The following is a 14,707-nucleotide window of genomic DNA, read 5'->3' as shown; positions in this document are numbered from 1 at the left end:
CGTAAACGGTTCTAGAGCTTCCTTTTGGAGGTGTAGCACAATATTCCCATTGATTATAACTTAAAACATTTCTAGGTTGTGCAGATTTATGTAAAAAATGGTTACCATAATGGTTATAGCAATACATACTATCATAATTCGTAGAACCTTGCAAATAATCATGTTTTGTAAATTTAGCAGACATTACTAAGTCAGACATCATGTTGTTAATACTTTCGAAGTCCCAATCATCAGCAAATGAGTTTGGTTTTGCAAAGTCACTCAAGGAGATCTTGATTTGGTGTGGATATTTCAGGATCTCGACCGGACCATAAATTTCATAGTCAGTGTTGTCCCAGGCTACCCCACCAGGTATAGGATTGGCTGTGAAGTTGGCTGAAGAAAGTTCTGTAGAAAGTTCTCTTTTCTCGACGTGTGAAGATGTGTGTGGTTTGAGGACCAAGTTGATGTTCTGACTTGCTGTGTCCATTTTAGCATATTTTCCCTCAATGAAGCGTCCCAAAGTAAATACCATGATGAGCCAAAGTATGAGGATAAATGCACCAAAACCCACCCAAAATTCAATCCATGGAGAAACCAGATATGTTTCTTTCAGTTGTTTCAAAAGTTCCTTAGCTTTGTCTTTAAAGGATTTTGATGATGGCTGTGTCTTTGATTCACTGAAGCCGTCAGAGGAATCATCGAAGTTGATGAAGTAACCGGATGCAGTTCTGTCAATTGTTCCAATTGGTTCAGGATTTCTGTTTTTTGCATTTTCACTTGGTACTTCAGTATAGATTGGTGTGTCTCTGCTAAATGTCTTTATTTGGGTTTTCAGAGGTCTGAGTTCTATTGCATTGTTGCATAGTCCTTCTTGTTCTTCTGCAGGCGTTTCGAATGTGATGAGCCTTTTTGATAGGACCTCTGTACTGGTAGCAAACCTAGGTGTTATGCTACTTATTGGGAGTCCACTTGGCCTACTGTTTGTTATCGGCCACATGTTGTGGTTTTACCAGGTCGATGGATACAACTCGGTTCTCCTTTTTACCAGCAAGTGGCGGTAGTACAACTGATCTTGTCCCGTTGACAGACAAGACAGGAACTGCTTTTCTGTAAGAAGGCCCAAATTCCTTCTTTACCGCGATCTTCTCCCTGACTAGATCCCCGACTTTTGGAATCCAGACAGGTCTTGCTGGGACAGGTGGTGATTCTTCAGTGGTCGTTGGCTGTTGTTTCAACTGTATGTTGCTCAGGTCTTTTCTTGTTTTGTTTAAGTCCTGCAAAATAGCCAAACGGTCTTTGACATCAAAGGTTTTTTCTATTACCACTGAAGTCTGACTATCAAGGTCAGAGATCAACATCCTAGTTCCGAATAATAATTCGTACAGACTGAATCCCTTCAGAGAATTTCTTGGCAAGTTATTTAGACTACGTTGGACACTTATTAGATGTTTGACCCACCCAGCTCCCGAACCTAATATCCTTTCTATTATAGATTGCTTTCTGCCTTGGTTTTTTCTTTACACCATCCCGTACCCTCAGGAAGGAAGTGAGAAGATTCCCGCTGGGCTGTGCTCATTTGGCCATGTTTCCCCCCAGGCTGGTATGCCTGAGTGAAAACAATGGTCAAACGTAACATGCTCTTAGCGTATATGCCATTTAGACTCGCAAATCTTGTATAATAGTCCGGACATCAGCCGAGTGCTGGTGATCTACATTATAAGTGGAAACTAGCCTGTATATGTTAATCGCAAGCCATTCTTTTTGCTGGTAATATTATCCGCCTTGATACGACGAGGTATTAAACTGTTTCTCTCCCCACTGCGATCTCTGTTGCAGTTCGGGCAGTTTTTTACAAACATGGTGTAGTGCAGGCTCATGCCTGGCCACCAGTACCGTGATTGTAATTCTTCCAGAGAATCTTTCAGTTTGAGGTGTCTGAGACCCTCGCCCATGTGTGCGTCTGCGATTAACAAGTTTCTCCTGTCCATGTTTGGAATCACTCTATCCCCCACTCCAGGGATTCGAGCAAAAGGGACGGAGTTTGCATCGATTATGTATGTATAATTGAGTGGATAGTTGATCGGTAGTGCTGAGCAGTCGCCGTTTGATGACGTTTTCACCGCCAGCAATGTTTCACCGTCAATGTATTTTAATGTACGCTTTTTTCGATCTACGGGAGCCGGTTTAGTGGCTGCCGCTGCGGCTGCTTCAGCCAATGAATTCCCCACAACGTGAACGCCATCACGCTGATGACTCAGTGAGTGTGTCACGTGAGTCTTTGGTAGTTCTTTTTTCAAAAGAGCTACTTGTTCCCAGAGCAGTTTCTGCTTTATTGGTGCATCTGTGTCATCTTTGTAACCGTTCTGAATCCATGTCTGCAAATCCTTGTTATATGCTTTGACGCAGTAATATGAATCTGACACTATAAGTGTCGGGAATTCGCGAACCGCATTATCTAGCGCCATTTTCAAAGCTATTATTTCAGTTTGTAGTTCTGAATTAGTTTCTACTGAGTGTGATTTTGTTAATAGAGGTCTTAGTTTACCTCCGCACCACACTTCTTTTGTAATCTCACATGTGGGGTTGTATGCTTGTTCTCCCCAAACGGAGGGTTGAGCATGTCCGTCTGTATAGATTACACAGGCGTAATGTCGTAGAGGAAGAATGTCGATTGGCAGAGGATATGTCTTTTCATATTTTAGATTTTTTAATTCTTCTATACTTGATAATTCATATCCTACGTACAAGACTGTCAGATGGGCAATTCTGGACTTTTTGAAGTTGAATTTGTAACCCTCTGCAGCGAACCCAAGTATTATGGTTTCACCCTTTTCAAGTGAGTCTCCAAGTCATCATCTGTTAAGTAAATGTCATCGACATAAGATAATGCTTCATCATCATATAGTTGTAGTAATTCTGTTACTCTCGCTGAGAATACCCCTGGGCTGTTCTTGTACCCCTGGGCTAACCGACAGAATTGTTTTTGAGTGCCATTTACTGAGAATGCAGTTAAATATCTGCTCTCTGGTGCTATGTTTTGACAAAAGAATCCATTGGAGATGTCCAAGGTTGTTTTGTATTTTTTGCGCACTATGTTATTCATTAGTGCAGCACTGTGTGAGTTTTGCACTGCAAAGGTTTTGCAACATGTGTTAAGGTGTCGGTAATCCAAAACTAGACGATATGAATTGTCTGGTTTGGAGACCGGAAACAAAGGATTGTTCATTTGTGAGGTGCAAGTTTCAATCACCCCCTGGTATTCTAGCTGATCTAGTATTTCATTTACTTGTTTTTTAGCTTCTTGCTTAATTGGGTACTGCCTTTGTGCAGTAGGTTGTGATTTTAACTGGATTTTGTGAGGAGGAGAATCCTCATCCCATCCTACATGATTTTTATATAAAGCAGGTGCTAAGGCCACTGCCCACTTTCTAGCAAGTGTGTATTTTTTATGAATCGGTATTTGATTCGAGAAGGCAGGCATAATTACTTCTTCGCCATGAGGGCACTCCCTGACAAACTCTGGTGGCCAGTCTTTTTCAGCTAGAAGGATGTCATAACCCTTTGAGAGGTTATCCCAAAATAGTCCCCTTATTTTCCTAGTCTTATCTCCCTCTATGCGTAATGTTATCTCGTATATCTTGTGGGGCTTGCTAACTCTGGTGTCTGCAGTTTCCACTTGAAGGTATTCATTCGTGTCCACTGTCTCCAGATGATTCATAAGGACTTTGCGAGCTATGCTCACCTCTGCTGCGCTGTCTAGCATTGTCTGAGCCCACTCTCCGTTTGTCAGTTGTGTCCTCAGTATTCTCGGCATTGTTAACTACCTTGATACTGGCTACCTTCTTTTTTGGAAATTGTAATTTCTTTTTTTAGCTGAGCAGGTTCCTTGTCTTTGGACGTGGCGTGCTCTTCTGATCGTCCTCTTCTTTCCGATTTCTGCGAGGAATTCTGAAAAGATTGAGAGGGACGTGTATCAATGTCTTGATATCTATCAGGTTTTTTAATATTATCCCTATTTCTAAGGTTATATCTATTCCCCGAGGGGTCACTCTGCGGTGACCTCTGTCTTTGGTTTGGAGATTTCTCTCTTCGCCTAGGAGACCTTCCTCGGGACTGGAATTTCTTTTCTTTAGGATTGGATTGTTTGTTTCCATCCCAGTTCTTTTTTGTTGAATTATTATTATTAAAAAATATTTTTTCTGGACTTGTAGTCAGTTGCGGTTTTACTGGTATTCCACCTAGACTATCTCTGCCTAGTTCTTCATAGGATTTTTCTATGATTCTGGCAATTTCAGCTGGTTGGTCTGCTATATCTGTCTCTTTTAACCTCTGGCGGATCGCCACGTTTGCTGCTTCACCTTTTATGTTGGCTAGTAATATAGCAGAGACCTGCTTGAAGTCTTTCAGTAATTTCATACCAAGAGTTAAAGCAGGTTCTGGACCGTATTCATCTTGAATTTGTTTTAGCACATCTGGTATTACCGAAATGGATGGAACACCGTGCGTTTTTGTGTAGATGGAAGCAAAGACTGTACCCCAAGTGTCACAGTCCTCAATGTGTGGTGCGATTCCCATTGGGAGACATATAGTCAGAATCCTGTGTTTTTCTAATGCAGTGGTGTCAGGAAACACCGCCTCTATTTGGGTAATTTTCTGTGCCAACCAGAATGGTATCTGTTCCCGTTTAGCTGGAACTTTACCTAGGCAGGATTGGATGTTCTGTGGTGTAATTTTATTTGTGTTCCCCTGGTGAGGGGTCAGCTGTGGAAGTTTAATCGCTGGCTGAATTGTTGAAGTCCGCATTACATACTGAACTAATTGTCTATGAATTTTTAGTAGTTGTTTTAGCTGTATTAACAGCTCTGCTGCAGGCATTCTTTCGATGTCTGGATGTGGTGTGTATCCGGCTAAGACCGGCCACGTTGCTCCTGGTCTACCTAAAGGACCGAGCCTGGTAATGTGATTGTTATGTTTTAGGGCGCCATCAAATAAGAGCAAATGCTCTTGGAATTTGAGTGGTACTTCCACCTCCTCGAAAGGAGTGTATGTTTCAGGAGGTTCCTCTACTTTGTAATAGTGGAAGTACTTTGTTACAGCATTTGCTGCTGGAAAATGTATCCATGAATAGTATACCTCTGTCTGCCGATATTCGTGTGCCTCGATTACGAATATGACTGTGCCACCTCTAGGTGTCAGTCCATTTTCTATAAGTTTTAAGGTTATAGATCTCCTTTTAATGCCCGGAATGAGTGTTATATTCGGGTCCGATAGCATCAGCATCTACGAGTTCAGTAGCTAATCTAACTGCCTCTCTTTCATCCTCATTGTCAGACATTTTACTGTCAATAAGGTTATTTTGTTTGTTTGCAGATCAGGTTTCTTTATGGAAACAGAGATTAGATGCACAATATTTTGGAACTGTTTATCCTTCAACGTTGACTTGACCAAGAACCATACATAGGAGTTCCCTCCTGCGAGGTTTTGGAGGATATTACCTTTCACCCACTCCAGACGTCTTTGGAGTATTTGGGAAAAGGGGTCTGAGTGAGAAAGCACGACTGAGTTACTCTAAATGTCTTACGTTAGTTTTATCGCCCTTTCCAAACGCGTTGGGCGCCATGTAGTGTAGCTACTATTTTCCCAATAGGCTCTGCGCATTGGAATAGTACCTACAGCAGTAAAGGCCTAGGCCAGACGTTAACTAGGTCTACTACTGTCGATACTAGACTTAATTTTTGGGTTTGCCAGCTAAGCTCAGAGTTCGCTAGAAACTTTCTCGAATGTTCAAGGAAGGAATTAACTCCCCTGATTAGACAAGAAGGGATTTAGTTTCTGACAACCATAGAACATGACAACTTTGCTCTCCCCTAATCAAGAGTCAATCTCGAGAGTCGTGTGAGCACAAGGCAATTATTTTACTCAGTCAGTACGTGCATTCTTAGTCTCATCAGAATGTAGAGAAAAGGAAGAGACGGGCGTGTTCAATAAAAAGGTGTTATTTATTGATCAGTCTCTTTTCTCGTACAAGAGAAATGGATCGATATTATTGCAATACTTATAGTTAAGTAAAGTGCATACATTAAAAGCAATAGTATAAAATAATACTGTAAAAACATTGATATGGTTTCTGAGCCATATGATGTTTAAAATGATTAAAATATATTTACATACACATATACATTTGACTAAACGTACTCAACTGGTGTTTCTAAATACGCCTACCCCGTGTACCTGACCTAAGTCTAATGCGTGGGCGGGAATAGAAAGTTACAGTTTAAGTTAAGTTTGTTTTTGCCAAGTGAATAACTAAAAAATTCTCTGAGGGGTTATTCAGTTCTGTACCTGGAATTTAGGATGGATGAGGAATAGTATCTCTTTCTCTGCTCTCGATATTCCAGGCTGCCTGCGAGGGCTGCCCGAAAGCGCCGGTGCTGGGTCTCTCGGCTTGAGATAGCAGCGCATCTCTCAGCGCGTCAGGAAGGCGGGGCTGCTGCCAGCGGGGTCTGCTTCTGCTCTCGGCTTTGGCAAGTATGGCTGCTCCGTCTTGTCACCACGCGTGTGTTTGCATAGGGCAAGATCGGCAATATTTATACCTTAAAGGTGCCGAGATTGACGTAAGGATGGACATAGATACGTCAATAAAGATGTCATACGACTTGCTCGTTAGCACATTCTTTACTAAAGTTCTCTGTGAAATCAAAACAATGGCCGCACGGATTATCCAGGTTGTCATAGGTTTGATTTGTTATGAGAACGTCGTATGCCTTATCAGGGGCTGGAGGAATGTCGCTTGTCTAATTAGATCTCAAGCGTTATGACCTAATCAGATAACACGTTCCTGTGCCGTAGTGTGACTGCGTCAGATAACGGTATCTGCATCATGGGGGCTTTTCTTGCCTCATGGGCTGACTGTTAGTTAACTTGATAGTTAGTTTAACCAGAATAGGGTCAGGAATAGGGGGATCGATTCAGAACCTATAGAAATACACGACAACTGGTGCTAAGGTTTTCCACAATATTGAACAATTCTCTTGATTTATTATGAGCTTTGAGAATTTTTACCGAAAAGTAGTCAGTTTAGTGTTTCAGAATAAGCTTTTGGTAGTCCTTACGAGCCTTACAGTAGTTAGCCCTGTCTTGTTCTGAGTAGGCTGTTCGCCACTTTCACTCCATTTGACGGACTTCGAGTTTAAGAGTTTTCAAATAAGGTGTAAACCACCTATGAGCGTCATTGGGGCGAGAGCGGGGAAAGTTGGTACAGGGAGCATGAGCATCAGCTGCCTGAAGTAGCCACTCAGAGAAGGCTTCTTCCATTTCTTTGATGCCCTGATCGAGTGAAGGAAGGGAGGAGGTTAAGGATCCAATAAAAGCGGGGATGTCAACATTCTTCCACATTCTAGTCTTTCCTCCTAGCTGGGGCAGGGGCTTTCTACTTCTTTCAGTGGTCATGGTGAAGTTGATCAGAAAATGATCCGACCAAATGCAGGGTGTGATGGACTTAATAGCCAAGGAGATGTTTTGAGACCAAATTTGGTCTAGGCTAGCCCTTTATCATGCGTTGAAAGGTGAATATGTTGAATGAGGTTCATGTCTAGGAGGGTCTCTTTCAGCGTAGCTGCCTGAGAGTTAGACTCAACCGAGTCCAGCCAGAGGTTGAAATCTCCCAGCAGCACGATTTTATTGTGGGAAATTATCAAGGGGGCGAGTTGTTCTGCTAGGGATGCCGTGAAAGTGGGCATATTTTGAGGGGGGCGGTATATGAGGATCAGAAGTAGTGATCCAGTATTCATGTCCATTTTAAAAATCAGGTTGTCTGATCCTATTAAATCAAGGGATGGTAAGGAAGAGACTTTATGGGTGTTGCGGATAATCGCAGCTACCCCTCCGCCCCACTGAGTCAGCTTTATAGCATTGCTGAATCAAATCCTTACGCCTGTTTGAAACAGGCATAAGGAGTGATGCACCATGCAATGTGAGGCTTGCTCCTGTGCATTGCAGTATACATGTTGCGCTTACGACGTGATTCCTGCAATGTGCTGCTTTTGCGGCACAGATGCGTGACGCATCTGTGCTGTTTTCACTCAATGGTGCTCCACATTGTAAATGCTTTACAACAAGGGGTGGTGATGGACAGAGTCTCTGAATTAAGCAGAATACTCTCACCCAGTCAAGAGATCAGGGCTAGATCCAACACCGTTTTTTAGCTCATTGCACCATCCCAGTTTCAGAACCTGGCTGTATGCAAATTAGTCTGTCCCTGGCCAAGTGCATCATGGGAACAGGGCAGACCAGACTACAAAAGCCAATTCTTACACTGGGAAGGAAACAAGCTTCCGGGGACCGGTTTCTGGCATTTCAGCCGTCTTCGGCCCGGCTTGCTTGAATCCTGATGGTGCAATGAGCAAGGGACTCACATCTGAGTATACCCTTCCACGCTTAGGGTGGACAAAATTATTTACAACAAGGGGTGGTGATGGACAGAGTCTCTGAATTAAGCAGAATACTCTCACCCAGTCAAGAGATCAGGGCTAGATCCAACACCGTTTTTTAGCTCATTGCACCATCCCAGTTTCAGAACCTGGCTGTATGCAAATTAGTCTGTCCCTGGCCCAGTGCATCATGGGAACAGGGCAGACCAGACTACAAAAGCCAATTCTTACACTGGGAAGACAACAAGCTTCGATGGACCGGTTTCTGGCATTTCAGCCGTCTTCGGCCCGGCTTGCTTGAATCCTGATGGTGCAATGAGCAAGGGACTCACATCTGAGTATACCCTTCCACGCTTAGGGTGGACAAAATTATTTACAACAAGGGGTGGTGATGGACTGAGTCTCTGAATTAAGCAGAATACTCTCACCCAGTCAAGAGATCAGGGCGAGATCCAACATTCTGAATCATTTTGTCCACCATAAGCGTGGAAGGGTATACTCAGACATGAGTCCCTTGCTCACTGCTCCATCAGGATTCAAGCAAGCCGGGCCGACGAGGCTGAAATGCCAGAAACCGGTCCCCGGTAGCTTGTCTCCTTTCTGGTGAAGAATTGGCTGAGTAGTTTGGTCTGCCCTGTTCCCATGATGCACTGGGCCAGGGACAGACTAATTTGCGTATAGCCAGGTTCTGAGCTGGGATGGGGCAGTGAGCTAAATAACGGTGATGGATCAAGCCCTGATCTTTGGACTGGGTAAGAGTGGTCTGCTTAATTCAGACACTCTGTTCATCACCACCCCCTTTTCTGAACCACATTGTAAATGCGGCACACCATGGGTGGCAGAGCAGCGGTGCACATTAACTGGTGCATCCCTGGGGATGCGCCAGTTAACATAAATCTGCCCCTTTACATTTAAGTATGAGCAGGGGACACAGAGTTGGTGAGGCTTATCCAAGGTTAAGAAGAGATGAGTCCTGTTCACTGAAAACTTGGACATAGGCCTCACCTCCTCAGCATCGCTGGACATGGCTAAATAATAGCTGCAAAATGTTACTCTTGTTAAACAATTTTACTATTATAATCTCTGAGATTTGTCTCTTACTCTGCAACATCTCATTGTTGTTCTCTTTCTTTAAAGATAACGACAACATCAACCATGAGTGACAATCAGCAATCAGTTGATTATGACATTATCATTGAACTTGTAATTGAAACATCAGTGGAAGTAGATCCCTTGGATGATTTAAATTCTGAGGATGATGAGGATGCCGATTTGTCAGAATTGTATGACATAGGGTGGGAAGCTGACGTGCTTGAGCCTATGGAACTATAAACATTTATTTTTAAAATTTATAATAAATGAAAAGTAAAAATGTAAACCGTTTGATTTAAAATTAAAGACACCTTCAAAAACAGGTTATGTCTAGTGTCTTCAATAAAATATTAAAATATGCCGCTCTGCCGCCGCACTCAAAAATTGCATCTTACGCGGCCGGCCTCGATACGAGGTTGTAGGCTCATCGCTGTGTTTAAAAAATAAAACAGACTTGAATATAAAATTAGATCAGATTCACATATAAAAATACATAGGTAAAATGAAGAAGAATTCTATTTCTTTTCTGCTATTTGTGTATTATAAATTTGCCAAAGCACTAAAAAATGTTCTATGTAAAAATGTCAAGTAGTGTGTTAAGTTTTTGATGACTGTTATTGATTTACTGTTTGGTAACAGTGGTTAATAACATTTTTTATTATATTTTACCACAGATTCAACTGCAGATCATTTCAAGATTTGAGCATGCCAACCAAAGAAAGACTTAGAAAGGCTGCAAAACGTCAAAGACAGCAGGTCCATGAAATAATGCAGCAGTCCTCTACCAAAAAAACTTGTCAAGTCACCAAGAAAGCCCCGGGTAAGACCATAAAAACATTCATAAGAAATATTTGTAGTAAAAAAAGTATTACTACAGAAAATGTTTCAGTCCAGAAAAAGAGAAGCAATTTAAACGGAAAGGAAAGGCCAATGAAAAATGTTACTGCTAGAGAAAGAGATAACTCTGTGCATGATAGTAGAAGGAAACAACAGTTTAGGGACATTCGTAAACGAATGTTCCGCAACAGGATAATTGGCAATTTGTTAAAAAATATTAAGAAAGGTCAACAGAAAGTGGTTTTTTATAAGAGAAAAAAAAAAGTTGAGAAAGTTATTGATCAGGCATTTGAAATTAAACGTAAGTTATTTATTTTGATAATCAATAGAATTAGGAAGCTAAACAAGGCAATTTATGATTTCAAAAGAAATAGTAGATGGAAGAGAATAGTTAATCGTAGTAATTTTTGTGAAGTTTTTTCCGGAGAATGGATGCATAGTTCAAGTTGTGAGGCATTTTTTAATGAGGAGAGTTATTTCCAGGATAATGATTTGGTGCATGCAGTTGACACCAGTGGTCGAGCTTATGAAGTGAAAGATGGTTGTCCAGTTGAAAAAGAAAAACTTGTGACAACAGAGACAGAAGAGGTGTTAGGTAATGAGGTTTTAGGAAGACGTCCTAAGGGTCCTGTGTACACCTGGAAGTGTAGTAGTATTTGCAGTGTGCGACAGGATTCCATCAATTTGCTTTGTGATTTTGTACGGACATTTAATAAGAAAAGTTTGAAGCAGAAAATGAAGTTGTTGCAAGAATTAGATCCTTGCAGAGTGAGAGAAGTGACAGGTTTGCATGGACATTCACTGGCTTGTCTTTCCAGGAGAGTATGCCAGAGTGTTTTTCATCATTTCAGGATGCTAGCAGTGCATCATAATAAAGTGAGGAAATTAGTTAGAATGTTGTATTATGCTAAGAGTCCAGCAATTATGCTTAAACAATTATGCGCTGCTCTTTTGCATGGTTCTGAAATAGATGTGAAGAATATTTGTGAAGAAATTGAGTATTGTTACTTTGGAAGTAAAGAGGAGAATGTTGAAATTGACCAAGAAGAAGAGGGTAATGTGGAAGATATTGTACAGGTTTCCAGTACAGATAATTTTCAGAGGGAAATTGCGACGTTTCAGGTGAAATCAAGTGAGAGGCCTAATTTCACTTGTGTGTGTTGTCGACGCACTTATTATAAGAATCAGACTAATTTAGTGGATTTATATGCAAAAAGTGAAAGGGAAAATAATAGTGAATGGAAGGATTTCACAACATACTTGAAGGTAGAAAATTGTTTTGATTTGGGATCAGATCAACGTGTGTGTACTTATTGTTGTACCAAATTAAATCAAAACCAGATGCCTGCTAGAGCAGTTCATAATAATCTGGAATTGGTTGAGATTCCTTCTGAATTGAAGGATTTAAATACTCATGAATCTATTTTGATTCAAAGTATCCATCCCTTTCAGGCTATTGAAAGAATGGAGCCAAAGACAGGGAAATTGCCTCCATCAGATTTACAGAGAGGATTAAAGGGAAGAGTTGTTTATTTGCCTCTAGACTTGAAGAAAAACATTAACACAATTGGAGTAGAGAAAGTGGAAGAGGAACCTCTGGTTATCTTAGTTAATGGGGTTCCGACAAAGAATAAGAAAATATGGCAAGATTTAGTGGATGTTAGGAAAGTCAAAAAGGCAACATTGTATTTGAAAAAAAATAATAAGTACTATAAGAATGTATATGTTGCAGAAGAGGAAGTAAGTGAGGAAGAGGATAGCGATTTGTGTGCTGGTCAAATTGAGAAAGTAGAACCCTCTACTAGTGAAGAAATATATGAACATTATAGTGTTCATCCTTTGCATTCCAAGGAAGTCATGGGGAATGCTATTGAGTTGTTTCAAATGAAACAAGCCAAAGGGAGTCCCATTAGTGTTTGGGAGGAAAGTTTGGAAGCTCGGTGTTTCCCACAGCTTTTTCCAACAGGTCAGGGAGGAAGATATGATGAGCGACCTCATCAAATTCCTGCTTCTGAATACCGGACTTTGCGATTGTATGCAGGAGATGCTAGGTTTCGACAACGTATTCCCTATTTGTTTCATCTCCTGTTTGAAAGCGATCTGTCTGGACTGTCATATGCAGTGAACCACATCTTGAAAAGTGGTATACACATGCAAAACATCTCGGCAAGTGACTTTATGGATAAAGTCAATGTCCAAGACAGTATTTTGGATTGTCACCTGATTAATCTCATGGCGTGTCAGCGTGGTACTAATGAGTACTGGTACCGTCGTCATGGTGATTTAAAATGTATGCTGAGGAACTTAGGAACTCCCACATGGTTCCTCACTCTGAGCTGTGCCGAGTATGGCTGGGAAGACTTACTTGAATTTCTACGAGAGGCAAATGGAAACATTGAAAACATCGAATTCAAGACACCCGGAGAACTGTGCTCTTTGGATCCAGTCAATGTATGCAGGTACTTCAATCATAGATTTGAAGCTATGATGTCTTTCATCATGAATAAGAAGAATCCACCTCTTGGAGAGGTGTTGGATTTCTTCTGGAGAAAGGAGTACCAAGCAAGAGGTGCTCCTCATATACATATGCTACTGTGGATCAAGGATGCACCTAAATTTGGAACAGATCCAGAAGACTCAGTGATGAGTTTCATACAACAGTATTCTACGTGTGCTGTTCCAAATGCAAAGGAGAAGAAAAGCCTAAGAGAAAAAGTTCTACGTTTCCAAAGCCATCGTTGTGGAAAGTACTGTCGTCGTAAATTCCGAAACAAGGACAAGTTCTACACCAAATGTCGTTTCGGCTTTCCACGACCGGTGATTTCTAAAGGAAGAGTAAACAGTTTGATGTCTTCGCTGCGACATAATGTGATGAAGAAATCACCGAAAAACACATACAATTTGAAGAGGAACGAAGAGTCCAAGTACATCAACGACTACAACCCAGTGATTTTGTCCATGTGGAATGCTAACATGGATATACAGTTTGTGGCTGATAACTGTATGGCTGTGGCTCGGTATGTAACATCTTACATCACCAAAAAAGAAAAGACAGAATTGAAGGATATGTGGGAGGACATTTCCCATGAAAAGAGCCTCAGTAAGAAGTTGTACAGTTTCAGTCTGAAGATGTTGTCGCATCGAGAAATCGGAGCTTACGAATGTTCTGACCGGTTGTCTTCAGCAAGTCTCTATGCCAAATCTAGGAGTATCGTTTGGGCGAGTCTTGGTCTTGCTGCAACGCGTAATCGAGTTCTGAAACCTGTGCGGGAAATTGAGTATTTGACGGAAAAGGAGCCAAACAGTACCGATATTTTGAAGACCAACATGTTGGATACATATTATCCAAATTGAAGCAGTCACCTCGAGAATGTTTGTCTGTATGAGGTTCTACAAAATTACATATTCAAGAGGAACATCAAAGAAGATACTGAGAAAGGAGTGTATGCTGTAATTGGAAGTGAGGGATGTCTGGTCAAGCAAAGAAAATGCCACTTGGTAAACCATCGAAAATTGAGTGGCGAATCTCCTGAAAAAAAGGAGTTTTTCTATTTAGCACTTTTGCAACTTTTCAAGCCTTGGCGTGCAGAAGAGGAACTGCTTGGAGATTTCCTCTGTTACGAAGACTCTTTCACTGCCGCCAAGGAGACCATAGAATGTCCTGCTTTTCCCAAATATGTAGAAATGTTGAATGCGGAAATCGAGCAGGAAGCAACGATTGCAGCCGAGATTGCCAGAGACAGTTCTCAGGACAGTCAGAGTTCTGTTTCATTGAGTCAGGATCCACTAGGAGGACCTGTTATCGAAAATGAAGCTGCCACTGCCATGAATGAAGTGGAAAGAGCCATGGCACATGCTCAGGAGGATGCGGTTAACTTAGAAGACTTGGAAAGACAACTCAACGTTGAGCAGAGGAAAATATATGACGAAGTTACCAAGAAAATAGATCATGGATTAAGTCATGAGAAGAAAGAGTGCTCATGTACGTCGTTGAAGCCTGTCCGACTGTACGTGAGTGGAGAAGCGGGAACTGGAAAAAGTTTCCTCATTAAAGCAATTGCATCTTATCTGCAGAAAAGGACTGAATCACCGCTGTCTTGTGTTGTTACCGCTCCAACTGGGCTGGCAGCACATAACATTAAAGGGATTACTTTACATCGTTTACTGATGCTGCCAGTGGGGCATGACAACAAATTACAATATCACAAGCTATCTGGAGATGCTGGTTGTGAAGTTTCAAGAATCTTGAGGAAAATGAAACTTCTTATCATTGACGAAGTAAGCATGGTTTCCAATGTCATGCTTGCCTTTGTGCATTTGAGAATGCAAGAAGTTCTCAAAACAGAGTATGATGTGTTATTTGGTGG

At 41.5% G+C, this 14,707-nt stretch overlaps 1 pseudogene across 1 annotated transcript in view; it reads right to left on the bottom strand.

The window, feature by feature from the left end:
- The window catches only part of LOC144753938 (E3 ubiquitin-protein ligase TRIM39-like), a 318,213-nt pseudogene that overhangs the window by 18,281 nt on the left and 285,225 nt on the right, over positions 1–14,707 (bottom strand). The window lies entirely within an intron of this gene.

Source organism: Lissotriton helveticus, chromosome 5_1, assembly GCF_964261635.1.
Source record: "Lissotriton helveticus chromosome 5_1, aLisHel1.1, whole genome shotgun sequence".
Taxonomy (NCBI): Eukaryota; Metazoa; Chordata; class Amphibia; order Caudata; family Salamandridae; genus Lissotriton; species Lissotriton helveticus.
Note: the sequence above shows the minus strand (reverse complement) of the source record. Positions and strands in the feature narration are given on the sequence as shown.